Genomic DNA, 18,350 nt, shown 5'->3' on the forward strand with positions numbered 1-18,350 from the left:
TACAGCCGATTGACAGACGGAATAGCGCAAATTATTATGATCTTTTTGTGTTTCTACGACCTCACGGCCGTCGCAGCCATGGTTTCCCAAAGTGCGTGTTCGACTACAACACGCCCGGAGTGAATGTCGCAATTATATTGCAACATGTACAGGTTGCGGATGAAAAAAAAAACCATCTAATTATCTCATTATCAAACCATCTATTACACACTAAGTTAGGTTCGTACCAAACAAGCTAAAGAACCAATGCATCTTGAGGCCTAACGGCTTGCCCGTCTTCGTTAAAGGGGATGCTAACCGTCTGTTTGTTCTTATGCAGCACCCAACTTACGCAAATATCTGGACATCGAGGATTTTCCTCCTCGTTCTCTTAAGCGTTCTCAGTTTTTTAAACAGTAGATGTAACTGTTGCGTTGATGTTGTTTAGTGTGTAGATTCACTGCGATAAGCTCGTTTTTCGAACAAAATGTATGCGTATGTTAGAGTTGACGTGTGCAAATGTTTCACGCTTCCTGATTGTAAGTGAAGGAGTGGCCATTGACTTACCGGTGCGCGTACATCGCCTTCAGTACACTAATATAAACCAGGAGCTACTGTTAGCTTAGCAGAAATGCAGTAGCCCTCTAGTCAAGTCTTAACGAAGCAAATAATTGGCTAACAACTAACTAAATAACTAACTAAGCAACTAACTAACAAACCAGCCTACCTGCTAATCAGTCACATTATTCCAGCAACGCGCTTCTACCGCTGTCGGGCGATGACCTGGAATAGCCGCAGGTGTTTTCCCATTCCATCTGTTCGCAATCATGGCTGCCACGCCGACACTAAAGCTAGCCGACTTCGGCTACGTGCTCCTACCGGCTTCGGTACGGGCAGCGGACGCGCGAGCACTGGGCCTGCAATCCATCTCACCGAATGCGTGCAGCGCTGCGGATGCTACAGGGGCTCGCGTCAGCGAATCAGCTACGAAAGCACCGCTGTGCTTTACAGAGAGCGAAGGAGGAGGAGGAGTCACCCACTGTAAAGTACTAATCCCACCTGGAAGCTTCCGTTCACTCGGTGTCGCGTGGAAGAGGCCGATCAGATGTGGACTGTGAAAGATCCTCGTTCTATTTCTCTTTCCTGGTAGGTTGATGCCAGCCACATAGCTTTCTCTGTACTGCATGGAATTGGTGAGATGGAGTACAGTAGAGGCGTCAAAGCTTCCTCATTCTTTCGGCCGTTCTTCACCTTCCTGTCTTCTCTTTGTGTGCTCTGTGCTGCGGCTGAATCGCTTAGCCGAGTGCTACTGGGAAAAGGAACCCCCGTCCCCATTTCCTCTTCCCCATCGGCACCTGTTATTCCCTTTTTTAGGGGGTCTGATTAATTTTTTTTTTCTGGCTCAGTCAACGCGCCGGCGAAGAAACGAGCGACGTGCCTGGGAACGCTAAGTGGTCTCCCCGGGTGCCACGAGTTGGCTCTGCTGGCTCCGCGGGAGAGTGGCGGGAAAATAGAGAAGATGGGGAAGTAGTCGGGTGGGAGAGGAAGATAGCTTGAAAATGGAGCGGTCGCTGCAAATCGTGGGAACTGGCTGCCGAGGAAAGGAGGCGGCTCGAGATTTGGAGAACCGTACTGCCAGAGTCAGTGCAATTTAGTCGTTGGACCAGGTCGGTCTCTCTGGACAGACGCAGAGCGACGCGCAGATGCTGAATGATACGCGTACCCCTCGCCATCCCTCCAATTTATTTGTTTGTTGGGCTTTACACGGTCTAGGTTTTACCTTTCTTCCCTCATTCATTTATTGCTCCATCCTTCTATCTTTCGTTCCATATTACTTAATTCATTCCTTTTGCTTCTAAGCTTTCTCCCTCTTTCCATTTCCCTGCCTTCCTTAATTGCTTCATCCTTTCATTTCTTCTTAATTTCCTTCCTGGCTTCCTTCACTACCTCTTCCTTCCTTACACCTTTACTCCCCATTTCCTTCCCTTCTTCTATCCTTCTTCGCTTCATTTTTTGCTTGCTTCCTCGTTTCACTCTTTCCTTTTTCTTTGAATCTGCTTTCGTTTCCTGTATTTTTCTTAGTTCCTTCCTCTCATCTTGTCTTTCTGTTGCTCCTTATTTCATTTGTCTTATCCTTTCCTATTCTTTCCTTTCTTTTGTTCTTTCCTTACTTCCTTCAGTCACTTCCCTCTTTTTTTCTTACTTTCTTCTATTCCTCCCTCCGTCCGTCGTCACAGTTTCATGTGCGTATTCGCTCCCACGTTTCACCGTCTACGGCGTTCTGATTATGAGCACGTGGTCGGTTTCCCTGCCACAGCGTCCCAAAAGCTCTCCTGCACTTTTGCTCCGCTGGAGCAGCTGAAGTGGCCCACACGGGGCCGTTATTATCAATGCGCAGCTCTGCCCAGTTACGTTCCTCACTGTGTAGGTTGATCGAGTAATCTTTTTCTGCATTCAATGGAATCAATGGAATTTTTCAAGAACAATATATATATATATATATATATACAAAGATTATTTGGACCGATAGCCTAAAGTGGCTAGTGGCCGGTCCAATGCAATATACAACAAAATATGCACAGGTCATCTAATATGGAGAAAAAGCAGACGCAAAGAAACCTATATAGATACATATACATAGGCGCATATGTACACTGATAATACGTACATACGTATTTTTCACGTGTACTGAAACCATGTCTCTAAATATACACGCGAGTTCGTAGGTCTTAGATAGACAGAAAAAATGACTTGCATGCTAGGCCGAAATTACGTGCAGTTTTTTTTTTATCTCAAGGGGCATCACCTTCCACATGTTAGTGCCATTAAATTCTATTAGTCTTTCGCCATAAACGTTACGGCATTTGGGCAGGTTAAAGTTATCGTTTGAAGGGTATCACGTATGGCGTGTAGGAAAAGAAAGAAAGATCAACAGGAAGAGGAGAGTTTTTATTAGTGATATTATTAATTGAAACAGTAATCTTGTCGCTCAACATCGGAACTGAAACAACGCGTTGTGATGAAAAAAAGATGTTACATATATGTTGATCATGGCTTATGACTCTCAATATCCGCTTTGGGAGTCGTTCTGGAAGCTTTAGATGACTAGTGTACGTCACAACCGATGCTTCCAGGTAGTAACTTAGGTGGTAGTGACATAAGGAAAAGTACAGTGTACGAAGTAAAACCTGTGGAAAATACCGGCGAGCTTTAATTAGAGCATAGCAGCCATAGGCTACCTTTGCGCATGGATCCTGTACTTGGTCATGCCAGTGTAAATTCTCATAAGAAATGACCCCTAAGTATTTGAAAGAAGTGAGCTTGTTGAATAAGACTGTTGCTTAACGATAGGTTAAGAAGTGCAGTATCAATATATTTCCTGCGGGAGTGAAATACGACGAATTTCGTTTCTTTCACAGTTGGTAGTAAACGGATTCTTGGTAAACCGTACAAAATGTTGCACATATCGGTCGTCACATCATTTTGGATAGCTGCAAGGGAGTGTCCTGAAAAAAATCAATGCAGCGTCGTCCGTGTACATCAATGCTTTTGAGCTCTGCAGTACTTGGGGGACGTCGTTTGTATATAGAGAGGACAATATAGAGGTCCGGCCTTCATCAAGGGTGATGAAGGCCGGACCCCGGGCGAAACGTCAGTAATGTCATGTTACTTTTCCTACGTGCTTCTATTCTTCGAAATAGAAAATATACATTATATATATATATATATATATATATATATATATATATATATATATATATATATATATATATATATATATATATATATATATATATATATATATATATGTATGTATGTATGTATTTATGTAGTACGTGTGTGTGTGTGTGTAGTACAACTGATCGTGAACTGCTCGCGACCACTGTTAGCTGTAATTCTTTCCTCCAAGAGGCAGGACGTCTGTCTAGTGAGCTCCTGAACAACACTTCGCAATGTGGTGAATGCTCTTTAAATCGAGAATCCCGGACGTCGAAGGGGTGCGACGTAATGCTGTCGCATTTCTCTCGCATTTACCGCTAACTCGTCACTGAAATCTTTTTCTTCGCTCAACAGAATGAGGCTGAGGTTGAGGACAAAGAGGGCGCCCGAGAACGACGCTTGAGATGATGACAACGACGGCATCAAAGTGGCGGCGTCATGCGGAGATACGGACGCAGCGATTAAGAAATCAGAGCAAGAAATTAGAATTTTCATTTCGGAAATTGGGTATTTTTTTACCTACTCAAGATATCCTCGCTATGGGGGCTTCTTCATCGGGCTTTAGTCACCCACGCAAACATCTGCGGGGCCATTTGCGACTATCTCTCTGACAAAAGATGGCTATCACGTTAATTCTCGAAAACAATAATTGGACAGATCATTAAATCGCTGATTGTGGGTTCGAAATTATTCTAATACCACCCAAGAAAGAACAGAAAATTTGCTGTTTATATGTAATACAAACATTTCTTATTTCTATATCTGACATGTAAATCTATTTCTTAATTAACATGAGCGTTATACTTCACCCTAATTTACTTCCTCCTTTAGGTTTTCCTCGCTCCCCTTCCCCTTAAAGGGACACTAAAGGTTACCAGAAAGTCAAGTTAAAGTGGTAGAGCAATGTTCTAGAACATCTAAGGCGTCAATATAATCGCAAACAGAGCTTTAGTAACAGAGGAATTGAGGTAAATGCATGACACGATTTGAGACCCCCCAGCGACATTCCGGTACTAGCCCGATGACGAAAGCACTCCTCATAATTTGTGTTACTAATACTCAACTGCTCGTATTGAAAATATCATTTCATTCGATTATAAGACGGAAGAAAATGCTACTTGTCTACGTCTATTCGATTCTAAGAAAAAATAACATTTTGACGTTACCCTTCTGTAATATGGGTGGTCGAAAGGTTTCGTTTTCGCTCGACTCTGCGGGCTCGACTCTGCGCCGCGCACGCTTTGGAGTTTCAGTAGTTTCGTTATCGCGTCGTGCTGTGCGGGTTCTGCTGGCTCGCGAAACTTTCATTTCGAGCAAGCAGTGAGAATGCCACGTCCTTGTGATGTCGTGGGAAGCCCTCGTTGCTTTCCCGCTCCGGAGAGCCGGTGTCGAGGCCGCCGTCGTAGTACGCAACGACGCCGGCAGCGCGAGCCCTCAGCAGCAGGTCGCGCGCGTCAGTGCTCAAATCGCTGAAGTTGAGCCCAGCATCGCGAGCCAATTTGTCGTTGTCAGGGTCCATTGCGACGAGCGTCGAAGTTTGCGTCATAGAATAAAGTACCAGCTTATGGTAGCCCGTTTCTCCTTCCGCTAGCCACCATACTCCCGCTTTCGCTCTGCTGTCGGCTCTGTCTTGGCTCTGTTTCTGGCCGCGCGTTTGCGTTTTGCGCAGAAAAGCCGTGGCGCCGTCTGCGGACGCTGTTATACTCACCGATGGCGCAACGTCACTATGAGACCATGATGTCAGTACTCCTCGATCGGAGGGCGGGCAATTTGAACTGCGCTAGAGGTACGCGGACGCTTCAGAACGCATTTTCTCTTAAAATAAGTCTCTCCTTGGCACGAAACAAGCGTTTCGAGGTTTCTGGGATGGTATTTCAACAGTCTACGTTCACTTAATAGTAACCTTTAGTGTCCCTTTAACCTCTAACCGCCGGCTTCTTGGACAATCCATCGTAGTTGGTAAGCGTCACAAGTGAGGAGCAAGGAAGCAGGCAAGCAAGCAAACAAACTCAGCATCGACCTTCGAAAGGGACGCTGCAACGGGCCCTGGGAAGCCTATTAGAGGGCACGGATAGCATCGCCACGATGCGGCGATTGCGCGCACTTCGAGTCCCGGATGTGACGTCGACATGTGGCACGGTGATCATTGGTTCAGAAAGTAAGCTGCGATTTGTGCTCGCACAATATCGCGAGTACTGCGAAGAAAAAGAAACTATGACGTTACGTTTTACAGCTACTTTAATTATTGCCTGACTTTCATGACCGCCACGCGGAAGAAGTTGTCGCCATGAACAACCTAAGCAAGCTTGGCAACCATGACGCGACAACTTGCGCTAGGTAACATCTATGACCCGCTGCTATTGGATCCCGTAGTTCTACGTCATAGGAGAGTCAAATGTGGCGTACGGATTCTTGAGAATTGCAGTCAACGGTAACTGTCCTTTTGCTTTTGTATTGATGTCTATGTGGCCGATAACTGCGGTTTTATCGCGTTGAATTTCGTAATCCATGGTTGCTCTGACTTTTTTGTCGCGCTGTTAATAGACATTGAGCAGAAAACGACGGCCTATAAACAATGGCAGGGTTCTTTTAACGGTTGTCACAGTAAAATCAAGCACACTGAAGCGGAAGAAGATAGCATTTGATAAACATAGCAGTTACGGCTACTTCAATTGCAGTAGGCTGTTTCAAGGTCCGCGTTAGCAGGCTTAAGCGATTACTTGCTTTTAATTAACTGAGGTGTCGGGTAAGAATGCAAAGCAATTATGAAAGCAACACGCGTCGTGTACTGCACCACCCGCCAGAGCTATTCATGATATGCGCGTATATACGCGATGCCAAACACGCGCATGTTTGAGCGTATTGTATGCATTTGTGCGTGCTGAATATGTACACTATGCGCAACATGAGAAACACGAAGATGTGCACACTATGCACACTGCATCCAGTGCGTCGGTTAAACACCGCCTGCTACTACGCCGCAGAACAATATAGGTAACTACGCGTAGAGCGTTTTCAGCGCGCATACCAGAATAAGCTCGACAACCAGCACGAGTACAGTGAATAAATGTGCGCCTATGCAAATGCGTATGCACTGAAGCTGTCGAATAAAACAAACAACAACAACAAAAAGAAAACCCCGAGATTTCCTTGCGCTCGTCGACTGGTACAGCAATAAGTGATTGATCAAGGGTGTCACAGGTGCACACAGCGAGAGGACGAAGTCGCTCGGTCGTTCGGTGCAGCTGGGGTCCAGTTAGAAATCAATTAACCCTAATGTACGTTTGATGCGACGTCGTTTCCGTTGCTCCAAGACGCGAGTGCGCATGTAATGCATACATGCATATGACCGCTGACGCCGAGAATGCATCCCCCCTCCCCTCGCCGAAATAGCATCGACCAACTCAGCTGCCTCGTTATAGGCTCGCCTCCCCCCTTCACCCCCATCCGACGCGGCTCGTCTTGGCTTGTCTGGTTCGCTGCGACAACGTTCCTCTGTGACTCGGTCGCCATGTTCGCTCTCTCGTTCTCTCTCAATCATTTTTTTTTTTTGCTTCTTCCAGGCTTTGTTTGTTTCGAGGCGGAAGCGCATTAAGACGCGGCGTCATCTCGGAAGGAAAACGATGCCGACTGGAGACGGCCTCGTTGGCGAGAGAGGGCGCTTAAGGCGCATGCGCGCCTCTCGCGACGGGAGTGCTGCAGGGCGCAAAACGACCGGAGCTATTAAGGAGCAGCGGCCCGATCGAGAGCGCGTCGTTTGTGTAATGACGAGCGCGGGCATGTTTCGTGTGGCGACGTTTTAGCTTTTGTGGCGCGCTTTTTGTGACGTCGCGCGAACGTCGTATGCGCGAATAATCTCGAGATGGCTACAACGCTGGCGGTGTCTCTTGACACCAGGAGTAGTGAGACGTCGTTTTCGAAGCGGTAGAACCCGTACCACTCAAAGATCACATTTAGCGAGGACACTCCCAATCTCGTTCCACTTAGGTCATACATGTGGAATCTTTTTTTTTTCACACATTTTGCTCTTATCTAAATGCGCACAAAAGAAACTTCAAATATGTCAAACAGCGTTTCAAACATCGGATTTCTTTTTACTATTTAAGTTTACGCAGAACAATAAATAATGCATCAAGGTGCTCCAGTCACTGTTATCCGAAACAGTGTTCCACTTCATCATCAGTCTAATTCTTATGTCCACTGCAAGACGAAAATATCTCCCGTCGATCTATACTTACCCCTGCGTTGCGCAATAGCTGATCCCAAGTTGCGCCTGCCAATTGGATAGTTCCATCTTCTGTACCTGATTTTGTGCTGACTTCGACGGCGCTTCCCTTTCGTAGGCACTCTGGAAATATAATGGTCCACCGGTTACACCAATACCTAATCCAGAACATTCTTTCGCGCACTCCTGCCTGCAACCATGTCGAGACATCGTTCCGACTTAAACGAGGTTCCAGTTATAGCTGCGGGGTGGAGTGTTCCCGATAAAAAAGAAAGAGTTGCAAATATGTGGATCACTGTTGGGAATAACAGTGGCTATTTTATTTGAACATAGGTGTACATACTTACTCTTATGGTAATTTAAAAATAAGACCTTCAAATATAGAGAACGCCGTTTCTGGTATTCTTGTGCTCTTTATGCGGAACGCCTTTCCGTTTGGGTGAGTAGATAATGCATAAGTGTTGCGCTTGTGCATGTAACCAGAGTGCAACAAAATTAGCAGTGTATGATGTTTTGGTTCTCTAGTACTTATGAGATATTATAATTTGATACTACAGTCTTAATCTTCGTCAACGTAGGTTTCGCTAAGCGGAACATCAGGAGCGTGCACGTTTCGGCTGGTTTATTCATGAATTGAGCCGGAACAGCTTAATATAACAGAATGTGAGAAAAGGTGCGGACAACAGCGCTGTTTGTCTGTCTCGTGGCGTAGCTTTGCTTTATTTTTGGGCGGTTTTTCGTTTGACGAAAAGGAGAAAGTGAGAAATGAAACGAAGAAAGAAAATAACGCTGTACGATCCTTTAAAAAAATTACGTGCTGCAGTAAATAGAAACTCTATTTTCTGTTCCGCATATTGTAACAAACGCAAATGAGACTTTGGCCTCATATAGTTTCCCACAATAACCACTAGAGGGAATTCTGGCGCTAGCGTCTAGGGGAGCTGCAAGCATGCTGCTTCAGCCAGCGCGGGGAGGGTGGTCAGTAGATGGGTTTGTCTAAAATTCGCTCTTTTGGCTTCTAACGGCTTCCCGGCTTTTCAAAATCATAATTTGTAACAATGCATACTGAGTTACAATTATTTGCACACACATTAACGAAATTGTGCGACGGCAGGATTCGAAAGTACATCTAGCGCATATATCTGGCACTGAAACCACTACGCCGCCAACTCGTACGTCGACGAGCCGCACAGAACACCCTTAAGAACTTATCGTGGACAAGCCAACGCTTTTCAATTTGGCCACCTGGACAGGCTGAGCCGCCACAGTTAGTAGTGAATTATGCGCGTTCGCAGCGTCTTATTTGCCTTCTGCGTTTAGAAAAGTATCGATTACTTTCACATTTAGATCAATAGAGGCAGATAAAACACAATAAAGAAAGCCGTAAGAACGTCTGAAGCCACGAGCGCGAAGATCAGACAAATCCACATACTTTCATTCCCATGGTGGTTGAGCGACCGCAGCGCCAGTGTTTCCTCTAGTGACTAGCGCGCGCAGCCTTCGCCGGCTCCATAGCTTTACAAGAGAGTCGTCTGCGACTGGATTCGCGCCGCTCTGTGTACACGTTCACGCTATTCGAGCCAACCGAGCATTCGAGTTGCTTAAATTTCGACGATAGGTTCGAAGACATTGGTGAAGAGGGACTTGCCCTTGAAAACTTTTTGAACCGCAACGATAGACAGTACACGACGGAACAACAGGACAAGGCGCTCACTCGCAACGTCACAGACACTCACTGGCGCGCCACACACGTGACCGGGCGACTTGCACCAACACGTTGCTGCACCTGGTAAAGCTTTGCGGAATCCTTGCGACTTACCGTTAATGACTGACTATTATTTGTGTCCTCTCTCCTTCTTATATATTCGTTCCCCTCCCCAAGTGTAGGGTAGCCGATCGGGCACGTCCTTCGTTAACCTCCCTATACCCTTCGCTCTTCGTTTCTCTGTCTCTCAAAGGATGGCGCACAGCGAGCTACCTGCGAAATAATTCGCATGGCATCGATTTCCACAATCCATGGAACTTCCACACTTTTTTTTATTATTCAAAGTGCACCGCTCTAGTTTCTTCCCCAAGTATTTAGCTCCTGTTCCTTAGCGAGTTGCGTTTTTAGCTTAAAAGTGCCCCTACTTTACCGGTTTGTTTGTTTATTTGTTTTTTTAACTACAGCGATATGTACGTAGCAAGTCAATTCTCATGCCCTCATGTAATATATTTTGCGGGAGTTTGGGGTATGTAAATGATAATATTGAATTAAAAAGAAACTATGCAACAAATCCTGCGTTTTTCTGCGACTAACCGAAAAAAGGCGCAACAAAATGTCTTAGATATAACATACATAGAAAGAGCTGAAAACAGAAAAGTCATGTAGCAAAACTTGCAACATTTCGCCCGTTATTTCTTTTTTCACAGTTTAGCTCACATTTGCACTCTTAAATACCCAACGTCGCCTTCGCCGTCACATCTAAAAAAAAAAAAAAACAAAAGCTGCAGGAGCAGCGCGAGGCGTCGCATCGTGCCTAATGTATGTGCGCCTGACGTCGACACGCCAGTACGTGCTTCATTTTGTAGGCGTCAAGCGCGTACTTCGAGGCCTCCGGCGACGGGAATGCAGTCGACGAAGGCCGTCTGCTCAAGCAGACGAACGCGCTTTTTTACGTCGTCTGCTCTTCTTTCTTTCTTTTTCTGTTCTTTTGCCCCCACGCTTCGTACGATAAACAGCAAACGCAGGATGCCGAGCAGCCGCATTCATCAGCCCGCTAAAGAGTGGTAATATAACGTCACATGTACGTATGTATATAGTTGAAATGAAGTGTTCGCTGAACTCGAAGAGACAATCACGAAAGAACGATTCACACGTTTAGCAACTAAAGTTTTGCTGACGTGGTCGGCCAATGGATCATAGGAAGGAAGGGGAATAGAAACACGTTCTTTTCTTAAGGTGTGGGGAAAAGAAAGAACAAGTCGGAAGGATGTGTGGCTGAAGAGAAAGTGCTAGGCGTAAATGTAGAAAACGTATATATATATATATATATATATATATATATATATATATATATATATATATATATATATATATATATATATATATAAAGACGTTCTCTACATTTCCGACCCACGAAGACGTCCTCTAATGTGAACGATTTGAAGCCCCAGGTGGCCTGCCTGAGGACAAAAAATATACTGCAGCATATGGATATTAGCAGCAGCGGAAGGAATGTGTCCGCAGCAGCACGAGTCCAGAAACCACTCAGCTCATTGCGATCGAATGCCAAGTACGTTCGCCGAGGAGGACCCATACGTCCGCCTTCCAGAGATAGATAGATAGATAGATAGATAGATAGATAGATAGATAGATAGATAGATAGATAGATAGATAGATAGATAGATAGATAGATAGATAGATAGATAGATAGATAGATAGATAGATAGAAATACAAGGCAGGAAGGTTAACCAGATGCACGTCCGGTTTGCTACCTTGCGCTGGGCGAAGGGGCTATGGGAATGAAGAGAGAGAGAGAGAGAGAGAGAGAGCACAGGAACGCTGGGATTCGAGGCGGATGGAAGCGTTAACCAGTCAGGCAGTCGAGATACGCAAGACACGTTCAGAGTATCGGCGGCGAAAAGCGCAGGGAAGAGATTGATAGAACGCGACTGGTCACAAGAATGGGTATAACTGTACAATATAGAGGTAGATATATTGAAGAAGAAAGGCGAGATCAAATAGAGATAGACAAAATGGTATACGGCAGCATATGTACATAATACCTGATCACCTCAAGTAGGCTAGGCGATTATTTGTCGCCACCTCGTTTTGATGGGGATGCCGATAGAAATTATCATCATCAGCAACAGCAGAGTCATGGTATTGTGCCTGTGTGTGACCTCCTGTGGCAGTCGTTACAGCGACAATACCGTAATGACAATTACACGGCTCTCTTCGGAAGCCATAAACGGGGATTGCCCCCGTATTCTCAAACTCGTTCTTCCACTCAACACTCTACCTCGACTCGAAAGAGTGAATAGCAGCGCCGTGCTTCGACAGAAGTGTTCACGGCGCTTCAAAGACATTACGCGGCTGTCCTTGAGCAGCGTGGCGACTTCGTGAGCCTAGAGGTGGCGCTGTGCTCAGCACGGCAGTAAAACGTACCCCTTAAACTTCGTAAAGTAGCGCCACGCTTTGAAGAATGCCGCCTGTTCCTCGCGCGCTCTGGCAGAGGCCGACGCCGCGTCGCCATTGGACTAATAGCATCATGTGGGCCCTAGCGCCGTGCATCAGCGCAATTTTGCTCGAGAAGCGGCTACGAAGTGGCGAGGAGCGCATGTTGGCGCCGTTGCTACGCTCGAGCAGTGTAGGCGGCGCCACGGTCGAGGAGGGAGCGTAGAAGAGAGGAGAAACGAGGAGGAGTGAAGGCGTAGGTGGAGAGTGTCGCTACTTTACGAAGTTTAAGGGGTTTTACACGGCAGAGTGGAGGCCAGGCTTTATAGCCGATGATCGTTTGAGAATACGGCGCTCGTAGTATCGTTTATCGAGTAGCCGTATAGTTTCTGGGTGGAGCCACAGCAGGTGGCGACACGCTGTATGCATGTTACTAGCTCAGTAAGCTTATATAATTAGCGTCTACGCTGCAGGCACCGGGCGGCCGTTGCGAGGCGCCAGTAGCACGCTGGCGAACAGCGCCGCGAACGGCAGCAGTAGAAGCACCGGCACGTGAAGTATGCAGACGAGTGGGCGAAGGCGCACGCGGTGGGTCCAGTGATTTCGCAATATTGTTCTTCTCGAGGCCTGACGAACCGACGAGAGGTCGCCCCCTTGTACGAAGCAAGTCACACTCATAGCATCAGCAGTAGTATATAAAGTGAGGGCAAAATGCGATGCAAATGCACCCCGCAAGGAAATCTCACCGCGGCGAGATAAAATGCGGAACTTCAATATTTATTTGGCAGGTGTTGTGTTGCCGGGCACGCGAGCACTGTCGTTTATTTTATTCGCGCAGAACGGCGAAGCATGAAGACAATCACACGTAGGCGAAAAAAGAAGCGTGAGTTTTTTTTTTCATCATTTCTAAAAAAAAAAATAATTTTGCGCTGCTTCGTCAATAGCACTCGTGTCCGTACGTTCCCGTTATCTGTTCACTTCGTATCTGTCTTTTTTTGCGAGGCTTCGCCAGTCTTAATGTATCAAAAACTAGTCTATTCTTCAGTCTTGGTCAATGTCACCCAGTTTGACGCGACGAGAACCGCGGCGGTGGCGGCGACCGGGGCACTTGTAATGCCGGCATTGACGACGAGTGTGAACGCCTTACAGCATTGACGTTCACCGTCGATGGAGAGGAAGACAAGTACATGGCTTGTCGTGTACCTGACACAGCCATACCTGGGAAGCGCGAGGAGAGAGAATGTACCCTAAGGGAAAACGAAGACTGCGCCACTGAGAGAACTGGAAAACGACGACTGCAATTTAGCGTGTTCGCCTCCGGCGACGTCGCACCTGCGGAGGTGAAGGCACACGATTAGCACGGAACACGAAGCTCCCGCGAATAAACGGCATCTTCTGTTTATGTCGGAACAACTAGTCAAAAAGCAAAAGCAGCGTCGCAAATGTGCGTACATTGGACCGCGCATGTCTAGGCCTTATTCTCTGAGGACCCGATGGAAACCGACGAAACAGCGCTTCATCCGCTTACGTCATGTTTGCCTAACTGGTCGTGCACGCAAAAAACGCAGCACGATTATACGGATTTGGTTCCACGAGGCTTAGCGGCAGCGCGAAACAGAACGAACGACGGAACAAAATCAACCAACGTAACTGGCGGCTGCGCTTGCTGCGCCCGGTCTGGCAGTCACATGCATCGCCTCCGAGATTGCCCATGCGCGCGGAGGTGATCTCGGAGGTCGTGTCACTTGCTATTACATTTGCGGCGCCGCCGCTTGATGACGCCACCGGTTCAAATTCATCCCGTGCGCGGAGCCTATGAATATGCAAACTGGTGCTTCCAGAGGTATACACGTAAACAGGTTGTACCGGTTTATGCTCTTTAGCGGACACAATTCTCGCGAACTAGTGGACAAATACATAATTAAAAAAATTAAGTTTGCCGACTTCCTAGGTTTTCCGATGATATCTGTTTCTATTAGCAACTTGAAGGTGATTGCATTAGAAGACAACATCCTTTTTTTTATCCTTCCTAAGCTCCGCTTAGTCTACATGTGAGAACATGCTTCCACGGACCTGTAACTGAAACCATGTTTAATTATGTAGTACATCGTTCCGCATACTTAATGATCGTTCCACTTATAGGTGTGTGGAAGAATGTTCCCTGATGATGTGTGGCAAATACATAGATTTCTGTCCCGGCTAACAGCGGCTATTTAACTGAAACATAGTTGCCCACGCGTATGTTGTCCGAACAAAAATAAAAAAATATAACAAGATCAAATATTTTCAACGCCGTTCCTTACATTTTGATATTGCGTGCGGAACGCCGTTTAATTTAGGCAGCTAGAAGATATTTGCACAAAGCTTTTCCCCCTTATGGCTGGAGCATAAGCGGAACGAGATTAAGAACGTCTACCTGAGATGGCATTGCAAAACGAGTGTCGTCATTCGGGCCTCTGCGCAGTCCCTTCGTGCGACAACTGACGGAGTTGGCGTGAGTTTCTCCACTGTGGCGCTTATATGGCTGCTAGGTTTGCAAGCGGTAAGCACCGGTCGAACCGGGAAAGGCGGGAACGACGAGGCGCGCGCGCGCGTGAGAAGAGCCGCGTTATACGTTATTCTCTGTTTCACGTTTGCGTACCTCGCTTCGAGCAATGTGGAAGCGGGCATTGAAACGTCTACGAAGACGTAGAGATTGAACTGATGATTGCGCCGAGACCAAATGTTTGTACTGGAATGCGACTTGTCGCGATGAGTCGACTTGTGAGTTTCCAATTCACGCATGTCGTGTAATTTGTGTTTAAAAAACGAACTAGACGTTCGATCAAGATTTATCGTCATGTTTCACGCGATGCGCTTAACGGAGGGGCGCGATGCTTTATGCCCGTGAGGCAAATGCGACCCTTTACTTCCGCATAAGGCAAGCTAACTTTTGGAGAGGTCCTCATTTCGAAGCTAAGGTGGTTTCGAGTTTAGCGCGGCGAATCGGTTACGAATTCCTACCCGATTGTTTGTAACCTTTTATTCGAAATTATGCGATTACTCAGATTGGGGGAGATCTTATGTGTCAGGTAAAGATCGACTGATTATTTTTCTACGTTATACACGCACACATACACAGACACACAAACGCACGCAAATGTTGCACGCACTCAGAAACGCACGCACGCACTCACACACACATACACTCACAGACGCACGCTCACACGCACACTCACACACACACACACGCACGTACGTACATACACACACGCACACACACTCTCTCTCTCACACACACATACACACACATGCGTGTGTTGTATGTGTGAGTGTGTACACGCACACACTCACACACACACGTACGCACATGCGCACGCATACGTACGCGCGCACACACGCACACATACACGCACGTACAACACGTGTACGCAGGCACGCACTCACGCCAAGCCTGCTATTTCAATGGACAGTTACCTTCAATATAGCGTAAACGGCATCTTACTTCCGTTGGCATATATATCAAGCTAACAGAGGCATAGTCGTGAGTTTTGCTAGAGTGAGGCTATTCACTTGACCTAACTAAACCACTTGTGCAACACGCATGCGACGCCTTACTCGTAACATTGTAGGTAGGTCCGCGGTTCTCTTACTTGCAGTTTTCTGAGCAAGTGTAACGTTGAATATATGAACTAACAAAATAAGAGGAAGCAAGGAACGAACGCAGGAAGAAAGAAGGAAAGGAAGAATCGAGCGAAGGAAACAGGAGGAAAGTGCGAAGAAGGGCACGAAAAAAGCAAGGTTGGGATGAATCAATAAACGAACACAAAATAAAGGAAGCGGGAAGACGAAGGAAGAAAGGAAACACGAAAGAAAGAAGGAACGTGAACGAAAAAAAGGAAGTAAGGATGAAATAAACGAACGTGATCGGCCCGTTATTCGTCTGATAAACTACGTTCTCGGTTGAAAGGAACGCTTTCACAACTCGATCTCTCTATAAACCGTGCCTCGGGAATGCTCGTCGACAGGGAGACACACTTTTAAAGCACACGAGCGGATAACCGGCGGGCATACTTGGCATGGATCGATGGGCGGGCACACAGCCGGTGTCAAAGCCAATGGCCGTACCGGTATCTATCGATCTCGGATATTTAAATAGTCTACAACTGTCGCACTGCGAGGCACACGGGGCTTGTGTGTTTACCCTTCCCGCGTTCTGCCCGAACGCCTTCCGGCTTCCTGGCTGGAGGCCCATCGGAGCAGCTCGATCACGCATTGTTCCCTTGACTTTAGCGAAATAGAGCGGAAACATTTCGGGTTAGCAGCGAAGAGCAGGTTTAGTCACTGGTGCCCGTATTAAAAAAAAAAAAGGAACGAAGCGCACTTTGAATAGAAAGAAGTGCTTCAGAGGGTCTTACAATTATGGTGGCGATGCGACAATGTCTGTCCTTTACCTTAACATTCCTCGTTTAATGTGAACGCATCATATCTTCTTCGTTCGTCTGTTTGCTCTTGCGATCGTTTTCCTTTTTTTTTTTGCTGAAGTTAGTTCGTTATTGCGATCACTTGATTTTTATTCGTTCGCTAGACTGCGATCGCTTCTGGTTTTGTTCGCGCAAGTCTTGCGAGCGTTTATTTCTGAGGTCGTTCCTTTTTTTACGTTACTTTTTTTTTACGTTAGTTAGTCAAGCGTTATTCAGTTGTGGCACATCACCGTGATGAAGACACGCAAAGTTCAACGAAGCAATTGCCAGCGAAGCAACGACGCAGACATCGACGCGACCGCCATGATGATCCTGACTGCAACATTGCCATGACCACGACAGGAGGAAGACGGTGTTTTTCTGACTGTCACTTAAGAGAGAAATATCGTAGTATTCCCGAGATGGCGTGAGTGTTTCTAAACGTACCGAGGGGTCGGGGGCTCATATGAGCTGTTCGCACTCATTGGGTTTAGGGAGCGACAGAGTCACTGGAGCGGACACTGTTCTTTTTCTTTTTTTGTGTGTGTGAAAGCGCCCAATAGATACGTCTATCAAGATGGGCGTAAGTGTTTTTTCACCGAGAAAACAGCGGGACATGCCATTTACACGCGACGTCATCGCCTCCATGGCAGTAGCGACGGCAACGCAACGACCCCGCCCTCTCGCGGTGAGCTCACCAGGCGAAACGCCCCGCATGCAATAGGGGAGGTAGCTCCGAGTGTTAATCAGCTCGCGTAAGAACGCGAAGGACTCGAGGCATCCCGAGAATTGTACCGGCCTAATGAGGTTACGTCGGTTCTTGTTCCGGCCAGTGGCTGACGTCAGAGAGACGCGACTCGCTGCGCAGCTTCGCGTGTGAATCTTCTATAGTGTGACCCAGTTCAGGTCCCTCCCGCTTACCTCCGCTTTTCAAATTAAGCGTTGAGCTGTCGTTTAAGTGTGATACTCTCTCTCTTTCCCGTAGACCGGCGTCATTTAGTTGTTACATATACTCCGCGATTTGTTGAACGTTCCAGCCCACAATGCGTTGCACCGTGCGCGTCTCCTGTGTTGAACGTATCAATTTCTTTTTCTGTAATCCGTGCTGCCGTACTCGAATCATTGCCGTTGTTTTATTTAGTCCTTGAGATCTGTCATCGTGTTCTTTTCTTTGCTCTTTCCTTACCTTCTTCGTATGTTCCGATTCTACGTTCGCATTCCTTCTATCTGGAGAGTTGGCAGGCGTTGGGCCGCTTGCTGTGGCGGTTGCGAGCCTGCTACTCGCTTTCTATTGCTGCAATCTTTGCTATCGGCCCTGCAGCGCGGACCACACGAACAACTGGTATTTGAGATTAGAGAACTCATTCATACCTTAACTGAGAAAGGACACCACGTGACATTTCAGTGGCTTCCAAGTCACTGCGGAGTCATAGGGAATGAACACGCTGACAACGCTGCTCGGTCGGCTCTTCAAGGGGACGAAGAGGAGCCGATACCGTTATCAAGGACAGATGCCGCTCGAAAACTTCGAATGATCAGCCGTGACATCACGTTCTCCTTGTGGAACGCTGGAAGTTTTCACGACTACCGACTCCACAATCTTGACTACTCTCTACGCCTTTGTATTCCAGCTGGACTCTGCCGTCGCGAAGCTACCCTGCTTTGTCGACTATGGCTAGGGGTGGCTTTCACCAAGTCTTTCGCTTACCGAATTGGATGGGCCGACGACGCCACGTGTGAGGACTGTGGTAACGAGGAGACTTTTCAACACCTTCTTTGTGACTGTCCTCGATATAATTTGCAGAGACAATCACTCGCAACCGC

The 18,350-nt window shown here is 46.9% G+C and overlaps 1 protein-coding gene across 3 annotated transcripts in view; it reads left to right on the forward strand.

The window, feature by feature from the left end:
* Positions 1-18,350, forward strand: part of LOC142590225 (BAI1-associated protein 3-like) — a 517,523-nt gene that overhangs the window by 118,825 nt on the left and 380,348 nt on the right. The gene's annotated exons all lie outside the window — the stretch shown is intronic.

Source organism: Dermacentor variabilis, chromosome 8, assembly GCF_050947875.1.
Source record: "Dermacentor variabilis isolate Ectoservices chromosome 8, ASM5094787v1, whole genome shotgun sequence".
Lineage (NCBI taxonomy): Eukaryota > Metazoa > Arthropoda > Arachnida > Ixodida > Ixodidae > Dermacentor > Dermacentor variabilis.